Raw genomic sequence first — 9542 nt, 5'->3', positions numbered from 1 at the left:
GTAACATTTCGATTAGATTTCTAATAAGAAAGTAGAAAATGTAGCTTGTCTGGGTGTTGTAGTTGGTTATCACACTAGTCTCATAGATTGGAGGTCCCCAATTCAACCTGGGCTCAGACATGTAAATTTGTTTCTAACTCTTCGTTTTTTTACAAGGAAATTAGTGTTTAGTTGACAACTTTTTAAAACACACCTCTGGATTTAATTACTTCTCGAGTTAAAAATCTCATTCCATCATTAAAAAAAAATAAAAAAGTTGTTGTAAATTTGCTTCTAAGCTCTTCGTTTTTTTACAAGGAAATTTCTGTTAGTTGACAACTTTTTAAAAACACACCTCTGGATTTTAATTACTTCTCGAATTAAAAATCTCATTCCATCATTAAAAAAAAATAAAAAATGTAGTTGTCTGGGTGGTGTTGTTGGTTATCACGCAAATCTAACACATTAGTGGTCCCTAGTGCAAACCTGGGCTCAAACATGTTATTTTGCTTTCCACCTGTGTTTTTACCAGGAGATGTTTTGAAATTATATTGGTAAGTATTTTCCTTTCTTAATTATACTTTGATAGATTTTAGTGTATGTTTCGTACATGAGTTTACACATTAGAAATGAGAATAAAAATCATAGTTAGTGTTTGGTTGACAACTTTATAAAACACAAGTATGGATTTGATTACCCTACAATTAAAAATCATATTCCCTAATTATAAACGGTAACATTTCGATTAGATTTCTAATAAGAAAGTAGAAAATGTAGCTTGTCTGGGTGGTGTAGTTGGTTATCACACTAGTCTCATAGATTGGAGGTCCCCAATTCAAACCTGGGCTCAGACATGTAAATTTGCTTCTAAGCTCTTCTTTTTTTTTTTTTTTACCTGGAAATTAGTGTTTGGTTGACGACTTATTAAAACATAACTATGGATTTAATTACTTCTCGAATTAAAAATCTCATTCCATCATTAAAAATCGTATAATTCTAATTTAGTAAGTAAAAAGAAAATAAAAAATGTAGTTGTCTGGGTGGTGTTGTTGGTTATCACGCAAATCTAACACATTAGTGGTCCCTAGTGCAAACCTGGGCTCAAACATGTTATTTTGCTTTCCACCTGTGTTTTTACCAGGAGATGTTTTGAAATTATATTGGTAAGTATTTTCCTTTCTTAATTATACTTTGATAGATTTTAGTGTATGTTTCGTACATCAGTTTACACATTAGAAATGAGAATAAAAATCATAGTTAGTGTTTGGTTGACAACTTTATAAAACACAAGTATGGATTTGATTACCCCTACAATTAAAAATCATATTCCCTAATTATAAACGGTAACATTTCGATTAGATTTCTAATAAGAAAGTAGAAAATGTAGCTTGTCTGGGTGTGTAGTTGGTTATCACACTAGTCTCATAGACTGGAGGTCCCCAATTCAAACCTGGGCTCAGACATGTAAATTTGCTTCTAAGCTCTTTTTTTTTTTTTTTTTTTTTTTTTTACCTGGAAATTAGTGTTTGGTTGACGACTTATTAAAACATAACTATGGATTTAATTACTTCTCGGAATTAAAAATCTCTTTCCATCATTAAAAATCGTACTAATTATAATTTAGTAGTAAAAAGAAAATAAAAAATGTAGTTGTCTGGGTGGTGTTGTTGGTTATCACGCAAATCTAACACATTAGTGGTCCCTAGTGCAAACCTGGGATCAAACATGTTATTTTGCTTTCCACCTGTGTTTTTACCAGGAGGTGTTTTGAAATTATATTCGTAAGTATTTTCCTTTCTTAATTATACTTTGATAGATTTTTGTGTATGTTTCGTACATCAGTTTACACATTAGAAATGAGAATAAAAATCATAGTTAGTGTTTGGTTGACAACTTTATAAAACAAAAGTATGGATTTGATTACCCCTATTATTAAAAACACATTCCCTATTTATAAACGGTAACATTCCGATTAGATTTTTAATAAGAAAGTAGAAAGTGTAACTTGTCTGGGTGGTGTAGTTGGTTATCATGCTTGTCTCACACACTAGAGGTCCCCAGTTCAAACCTGGGCTCAGACATGTTTATTTACTTTTAAGCTCTTCATTTTTTACAAGGAAATTAGTGATTGGTTGACAACTGTTTAAAACACACCTCTGGATTTAGTTACTTCTCGAATTAAAAATCGTATCATTCTAATTTAGTTAGTAAAAAGAAAAAAATGTAGTTGTCTGGGTGGTGCAGTTGGTTATCACGCAAATCTAACACATTAGTGGTCCCTAGTGCAAACCTGGGCTCAAGCATGTTATTTTGCTTTCCACCTATGTTTTTACCAGGAGATGTTTTGAAATTATATTGGTAAGTATTTTCCTTTCTTAATTATACTTTGATAGATTTTTAGTGTATGTTTCGTACATGAGTTTACACATTAGAAATGAGAATAAAAATCATAGTTAGTGCTTGGGTTGACAACTTTATAAAACACAAGTATGGATTTGATTACCCCTACAATTAAAAATCATATTCTCCAATTATAAAACGGTAACATTTCGATTAGATTTCTAATAAGAACGTAGAAAATGTAGCTTGTCTGTGTGGTGTAGTTGGTTATCACACTAGTCTCATAGATTGGAGGTCTCCAATTCCAACCTGGGCTCAGACATGTAAATTTGTTTCTAAACTCTTCGTTTTTTTACAAGGAAATTAGTGTTTAGTTCACAACTTTTTAAAACACACCTCTGGATTTTATTACTTCTCGAGTTAAAAATCTCATTCCATCAATTAAAAAAAATAAAAAAATGTTGTTGTAAATTTGCTTCTAAGCTCTTCGTTTTTTTTACAAGGAAATTAGTGTTTAGTTGACAACATTTTAAAACACCACCTCTGGATTTAATTACTTCTCGAATTAAAAATCTCATTCCATCATTAAAAAAAAATAAAAAATGTAGTTGTCTGGGTGGTGTTGTTGGTTATCACGCAAATCTAACACATTAGTGGTCCCTAGTGCAAACCTGGGCTCAAACATGTTATTTTGCTTTCCACCTGTGTTTTTACCAGGAGATGTTTTGAAATTATATTGGTAAGTATTTTCCTTTCTTAATTATACTTTGATAGATTTTAGTGGTATGTTTCGTACATGAGTTTACACATTAGAAATGAGAATAAAAATCATAGTTAGTGCTTGGTTGAACAACTTTATAAAACACAAGTATGGATTTGATTACCCCTACAATTAAAAATCATATTCTCAAATTATAAACGGTAACATTTCGATTAGATTTCTAATAAGAACGTAGAAAACGTAGCTTGTCTGTGTGGTGTAGTTGGTTATCACACTAAGTCTCATAGATTGGAGGTCCCCAATTCAAACCTGGGCTCAGACATGTAAATTTGTTTCTAAACTCTTCGTTTTTTTACAAGGAAATTAGTGTTTAGTTGATAACTTTTTAAAACACACCTCTGGATTTAATTACTTCTCGAATTAAAAATCTCATTCCATCATTAAAAAAAATAAAAAAATGTTGTTGTAAATTTGCTTCTAAGCTCTTCGTTTTTTTACAAGGAAATTAGTGTTTAGTTGAGAACTTTTTAAAACACACCTCTCGGTTTAATTACTTCTCGAATTAAAAATCTCATTCCATCTTTAAAAAAAAAATAAAAAATGTAGTTGTCTGGGTGGTGTTGTTGGTTATCACGCAAATCTAACACATTAGTGGTCCCTAGTGCAAACCTGGGCTCAAACATGTTATTTTGCTTTCCACCTGTGTTTTTACCAGGATATGTTTTGAAATTATATTGGTAAGTATTTTCCTTTCTTAATTATACTTTGATAGATTTTAGTGTATGTTTCGTACATCAGTTTACACATTAGAAATGAGAATAAAAATCATAGTTAGTGTTTTGGTTGACAACTTTATAAAACACAAGTATGGATTTGATTAACCCTACAATTGAAAATAATATTCCCTAATTATAAACGGTAACATTTCGATTAGATTTCTAATAAGAAAGTAGAAAATGTAGCTTGTCTGGGTGGTGTAGTTGGTTATCACATTAGTCTCATAGACTGGAGTCCCTAATTCAAACTTGGGCTCAAACATGTAAATTTGGTTCTAAGCTCTTCTTTTTTTTTTTTTTTTTTTTACTAAGAAATTAGTGTTTGGTTGACGACTTATTAAAACATAACTATGGATTTAATTACTTCACGAATTAAAAATCTCATTCCATCATTAAAAATCGTATCATTCTAATTTAGTTAGTAAAAAGAAAAGAAAAAATGTAGTTGTCTGGGTGGTGTTGTTGGTTATCACGCAAATCTAACACATTAGAGGTCCCTAGTGCAAACCTGGGCTCAAACATGTTATTTTGCTTTCCACATGTGTTTTTACCAGGAGATGTTTTGAAATTATATTGGTAAGTATTTTCCTTTCTTAATTATACTTTGATAGATTTTAGTGTCTGTTTTGTACATGAGTTTACACATTAGAAATGAGAATAAAAATCATAGTTAGTGTTTGGTTGACAACTTTATAAAACACAAGTATGGATTTGATTACCCCTATTATTAAAAATCACATTCCCTATTTATAAACGGTAACATTCCGATTAGATTAGTAATAAGAAAGTAGAAAGTGTAACTTGTTTGGGTGGTGTAGTTGGTTATCACGGTAATCTCACACACTAGAGGTCCCCAGTTCAAACTTGGGCTCAGACATGTTAATTTAATTTTAAGCTCTTCGTTTTTTTACAGGGAAATTAGTGTTTGGTTGACAACTTTTTAAAACACACCTCTGCATTTAATTACTTCTCGAATTAAAAATCGTATCATTCTAATTTAGTTAGTAAAAAGAAAATAAGAAATGTAGTTGTCTGGGTGGTGTAGTTGGTTATCACGCAAATCTAACTCATTAGTGGTCCCAAGTGCAAACCTAGGTTCAAACATGTTATTTTGCTTTCCACCTGTGTTTTTACCAGGAGATGTTTTGAAATTTTATTGGTAAGTATTTTCCTTTCTTAATTATACTTTGATAGATATTAGTGTATGTTTCGTACATCAGTTTACACATTAGAAATGAGAATAAAAATCATAGTTAGTGTTTGGTTGACAACTTTATAAAACACAAGTATGGATTTGATTACCCCTGTCATTAAAAATCATATTCCCTAATTATAAACGGTAACATTTCGATTAGATTTCTAATAAGAAAGTAGAAAATGTAGCTTGTCTGGATGGTGTAGTTTGTTATCACACTAGTCTCATAGACTGGAGGTCCCCAATTCAAACCTGGGCTCAGACATGTAAATTTTCTTATAAGCTCTTCTTTTTTTTTTTTTTTACCTGGAAATTAGTGTTTGGTTGACGACTTATTAAAACATAACTATGGATTTAATTACTTCTCGAATTAAAAATCTCATTCCATCATTAAAAATCGTATAATTCTAATTTAGTAAGTAAAAAGAAAATAAAAAATGTAGTTTTCTGGGTGGTGTTGTTGGTTATCACGCAAATCTAACACATTAGTGGTCCCTAGTGCAAACCTGGGCTCAAACATGTTATTTTGCTTTCCACCTGTGTTTTTACCAGGAGATGTTTTGAAATTATATTGGTAAGTATTTTCGTTTCTTAATTATACTTTGATAGATTTTAGTGTATGTTTCGTACATCAGTTTACTCATTAGAAATGAGAATAAAAATCAAAGTTAGTGTTTGGTTGAAAACTTTATAAAACACAAGTATGGATTTGATTACCCCTGCAATTAAAAATCATATTCCCTAATTATAAACCGTAACATTTCGATTAGATTTCTAATAAGAAAGTAGAAAATGTAGCTTGTCTGGGTGTTGTAGTTGGTTATCACACTAGTCTCATAGACTGGAGGTCCCCAATTCAAACTTGGGCTTAGACATGTAAATTTGCTTCTAAGCTCTTCTTTTTTTTTTTTTTTTTTTACCTGGAAATTAGTGTTTGGTTGACGACTTATTAAAACATAACTATGGATTTAAGTACTTCTCGAATTAAAAATCTCATTCCATCATTAAAAATCGTATAATTATAATTTAGTAAGTAAAAAGAAAATAAAAAGGTAGTTTTATGGGTGGTGTTGTTGGTTATCACGCAAATCCAACACATTAGTGGTCCCTAGTGCAAACCTGGGCTCAAACATGTTATTTTGCTTTCCACCCATGTGTTTTACCAGGAGATGTTTTGAAATTATATTGGTAAGTATTTTCCTTTCTTAATTATACTTTGATAGATTTTAGTGTATGTTTCGTACATCAGTTTACACATTAGAAATGAGAATAAAAATCATAGTTAGTGTTTGGTTGACAACTTTATAAAACACAAGTATGGATTTGATTACCCCTACAATTAAAAATCATATTCCCTAATTATAAACAGTAACATTTCGATTAGATTTCTAATAAGAAGTAAAAAATGTTGCTTGTCTGTGTGGTGTAGTGGTTATCACACTAGTCTCATAGACTGGAGATCCCCAATTCAAACTTGGGCTTAGACATCTAAATTTGCTTCTAAGCTTTTTTTTTTTTTTTTTTTTTTTTTTTTTTACTAGGAAATTAGTGTTTGGTTGACAACTTATTAAAACATAACTATGGATTTAATTACTCTCGAATTAAATATCTCATTCCATCATTAAAAATCGTATCATTCTAATTTAGTTAGTAAAAAGAAATAAAAAATGTAGTTGTCTGGGTGGTGTTGTTGTTATCACGCAAATCTAACACATTAGTGGTCCCTAGTGCAAACCTGGGATCAAACATGTTATTTTGCTTTCCACCTGTGTTTTTACCAGGAGGTGTTTTGAAATTATATTGGTAAGTATTTTCCTTTCTTAATTATACTTTGATAGATTTTTGTGTATGTTTCGTACATCAGTTTACACATTAGAAATGAGAATAAAAATCATAGTTAGTGTTTGGTTGACAACTTTATAAAACAAAAGTATGGATTTGATTACCCCTATTATTAAAAATCACATTCCCTATTTATAAACGGTAACATTCCGATTAGATTTGTAATAAGAAAGTAGAAAGTGTAACTTGTCTGGGTGGTGTAGTTGGTTATCATGCTTGTCTCACACACTAGAGGTCCCCAGTTCAAACCCGGGCTTAGACATGTTTATTTACTTTTAAGCTCTTCATTTTTTACAAGGAAATTAGTGATTGGTTGGACAACTTTTTAAAACACACCTCTGGATTTAGTTACTTCTCGAATTAAAAATCGTATCATTCTAATTTAGTTAGTAAAAAGAAAAAAAAATGTAGTTGTCTGGGTGGTGCAGTTGGTTATCACGCAAATCTAACACATTAGTGGTCCCTAGTGCAAACCTGGGCTCAAGCATGTTATTTTGCTTTCCACCTGTGTTTTTACCAGGAGATGTTTTGAAATTATATTGGTAAGTATTTCCTTTCTTAATTATACTTTGATAGATTTTAGTGTATGTTTCGTACATGAGTTTACACATTAGAAATGAGAATAAAAATCATAGTTAGTGCTTGGTTGACAACTTTATAAAACACAAGTATGGATTTGATTACCCCTACAATTAAAAATCATATTCCTAATTATAAACGGTAACATTTCGATTAGATTTCTAATAAGAAGTAGAAAATGTAGCTTGTCTGTGTGGTGTAGTTGGTTATCACACTAGTCTCATAGATTGGAGGTCCAATTCCAACCTGGGCTCAGACATGTAAATTTGTTTCTAAACTCTTCGTTTTTTTACAAGGAAATTAGTGTTTAGGATTTAATTACTTCTCGAGTGTTGTTGAAAGCTCTTCGTTTTTTTAAATTAGTGTTTAGTTGACAACTTTTTAAAACACACCTCTGGATTTAATTACTTCTCGAATTAAAAATCTCATTCCATCATTAAAAAAAAATAAAAAATGTAGTTGTCTGGTGGTGTTGTTGGTTATCACGCAAATAACACATTAGTGGTCCCTAGTGCAAACCTGGGCTCAAACATGTTATTTTGCTTTCCACCTGTGTTTTTACCAGGAGATGTTTTGAAATTATATTGGTAAGTATTTTCCTTTCTTAATTATACTTTGATAGATTTTAGTGTATGTTTCGTACATGAGTTTACACATTAGAAATGAGAATAAAAAATCATAGTTAGTGCTTGGTTGACAACTTTATAAAACACAAGTATGGATTTGATTACCCCTACAATTAAAAATCATATTCTAATTATAAACGGTAACATTTCGATTAGATTTCTAATAAGAAGTAGAAAATGTAGCTTGTCTGTGTGGTGTAGTTGGTTATCACACTAGTCTCATAGATTGGAGGTCCCCAATTCAAACCTGGGCTCAGACATGTAAATTGTTCTAAACTCTTCGTTTTTTACAGCTCTGGATTTAATTACTTCTCGATCCTTCTAAGCTCTTCGTTTTTTTACAAGGAAATTAGTGTTTATGACAACTTTTTAAAACACATTAATTACTTCTCGAATTAAAAATCTCATTCCATCTTTAAAAAAAAAAATAAAAAATGTAGTTGTCTGGTGGTGTTGTTGGTTATCACGCAAATCTAACACATTAGTGGTCCCTAGTGCAAACTGGGCTCAAACATGTTATTTTGCTTTCCACCTGTGTTTTTACCAGGATATGTTTTGAAATTATATTGGTAAGTATTTTCCTTTCTTAATTATACTTTGATAGATTTTAGTGTATGTTTCGTACATCAGTTTACACATTAGAAATGAGAATAAAAATCATAGTTAGTGTTTGGTTGACAACTTTATAAAACACAAGTATGGATTTGATTAACCCTACAATTGAAAATAATATTCCCTAATTATAAACGGTAACATTTCGATTAGATTTCTAATAAGAAAGTAGAAAATGTAGCTTGTCTGGGTGGTGTAGTTGGTTATCACATTAGTCTCATAGACTGGAGGTCCCTAATTCAAAACTTGGGCTCAAACATGTAAATTTGGTTCTAAGCTCTTCTTTTTTTTTTTTTTTTTTTTACTAAGAAATTAGTGTTTGGTTGACGACTTATTAAAACATAACTATGGATTTAATTACTTCACGAATTAAAAATCTCATTCCATCATTAAAAATCGTATCATTCTAATTTAGTTAGTAAAAAGAAAAGAAAAAATGTAGTTGTCTGGGTGGTGTTGTTGGTTATCACGCAATCTAACACATTAGAGGTCCCTAGTGCAAACCTGGGCTCAAACATGTTATTTTGCTTTCCACATGTGTTTTTACCAGGAGATGTTTTGAAATTATATTGGTAAGTATTTTCCTTTCTTAATTATACTTTGATAGATTTAGTGTCTGTTTTGTACATGAGTTTACACATTAGAAATGAGAATAAAAATCATAGTTAGTGTTTGGTTGACAACTTTATAAAACACAAGTATGGATTTGATTACCCCTATTATTAAAAATCACATTCCCTATTTATAAACGGTAACATTCCGATTAGATTAGTAATAAGAAAGTAGAAAGTGTAACTTGTTTGGGTGGTGTAGTTGGTTATCACGGTAATCTCACACACTAGAGGTCCCCAGTTCAAACTTGGGCTCAGACA

At 30.8% G+C, this 9542-nt stretch overlaps 6 non-coding genes across 6 annotated transcripts; all 6 read left to right on the top strand.

The window, feature by feature from the left end:
* The first annotated feature begins 759 nt into the window (after positions 1–759).
* On the top strand, positions 760–833 carry TRNAM-CAU. Its single transcript has one exon. It is a non-coding gene; the product is annotated as a tRNA-Met (tRNA).
* A 1153-nt stretch (positions 834–1986) lies between these two features.
* TRNAV-CAC lies at positions 1987–2060 on the top strand. The gene has a single exon. It is a non-coding gene; the product is annotated as a tRNA-Val (tRNA).
* A 2559-nt stretch (positions 2061–4619) lies between these two features.
* On the top strand, positions 4620–4693 carry TRNAV-CAC. The gene has a single exon. It is a non-coding gene; the product is annotated as a tRNA-Val (tRNA).
* A 2348-nt stretch (positions 4694–7041) lies between these two features.
* On the top strand, positions 7042–7115 carry TRNAV-CAC. The gene has a single exon. It is a non-coding gene; the product is annotated as a tRNA-Val (tRNA).
* A 1129-nt stretch (positions 7116–8244) lies between these two features.
* On the top strand, positions 8245–8318 carry TRNAM-CAU. Its single transcript has one exon. It is a non-coding gene; the product is annotated as a tRNA-Met (tRNA).
* Positions 8319–9468: 1150 nt separating this feature from the next.
* Positions 9469–9542, top strand: TRNAV-CAC. The gene has a single exon. It is a non-coding gene; the product is annotated as a tRNA-Val (tRNA).

Source organism: Ipomoea nil, unplaced genomic scaffold (assembly GCF_001879475.1).
Source record: "Ipomoea nil cultivar Tokyo-kokei standard unplaced genomic scaffold, Asagao_1.1 scaffold3376, whole genome shotgun sequence".
Classification (NCBI taxonomy): Eukaryota; Viridiplantae; Streptophyta; class Magnoliopsida; order Solanales; family Convolvulaceae; genus Ipomoea; species Ipomoea nil.
The sequence above is the reverse complement of the archived record's forward strand: the minus strand, read 5'-3'. Positions and strand labels throughout refer to the sequence as shown.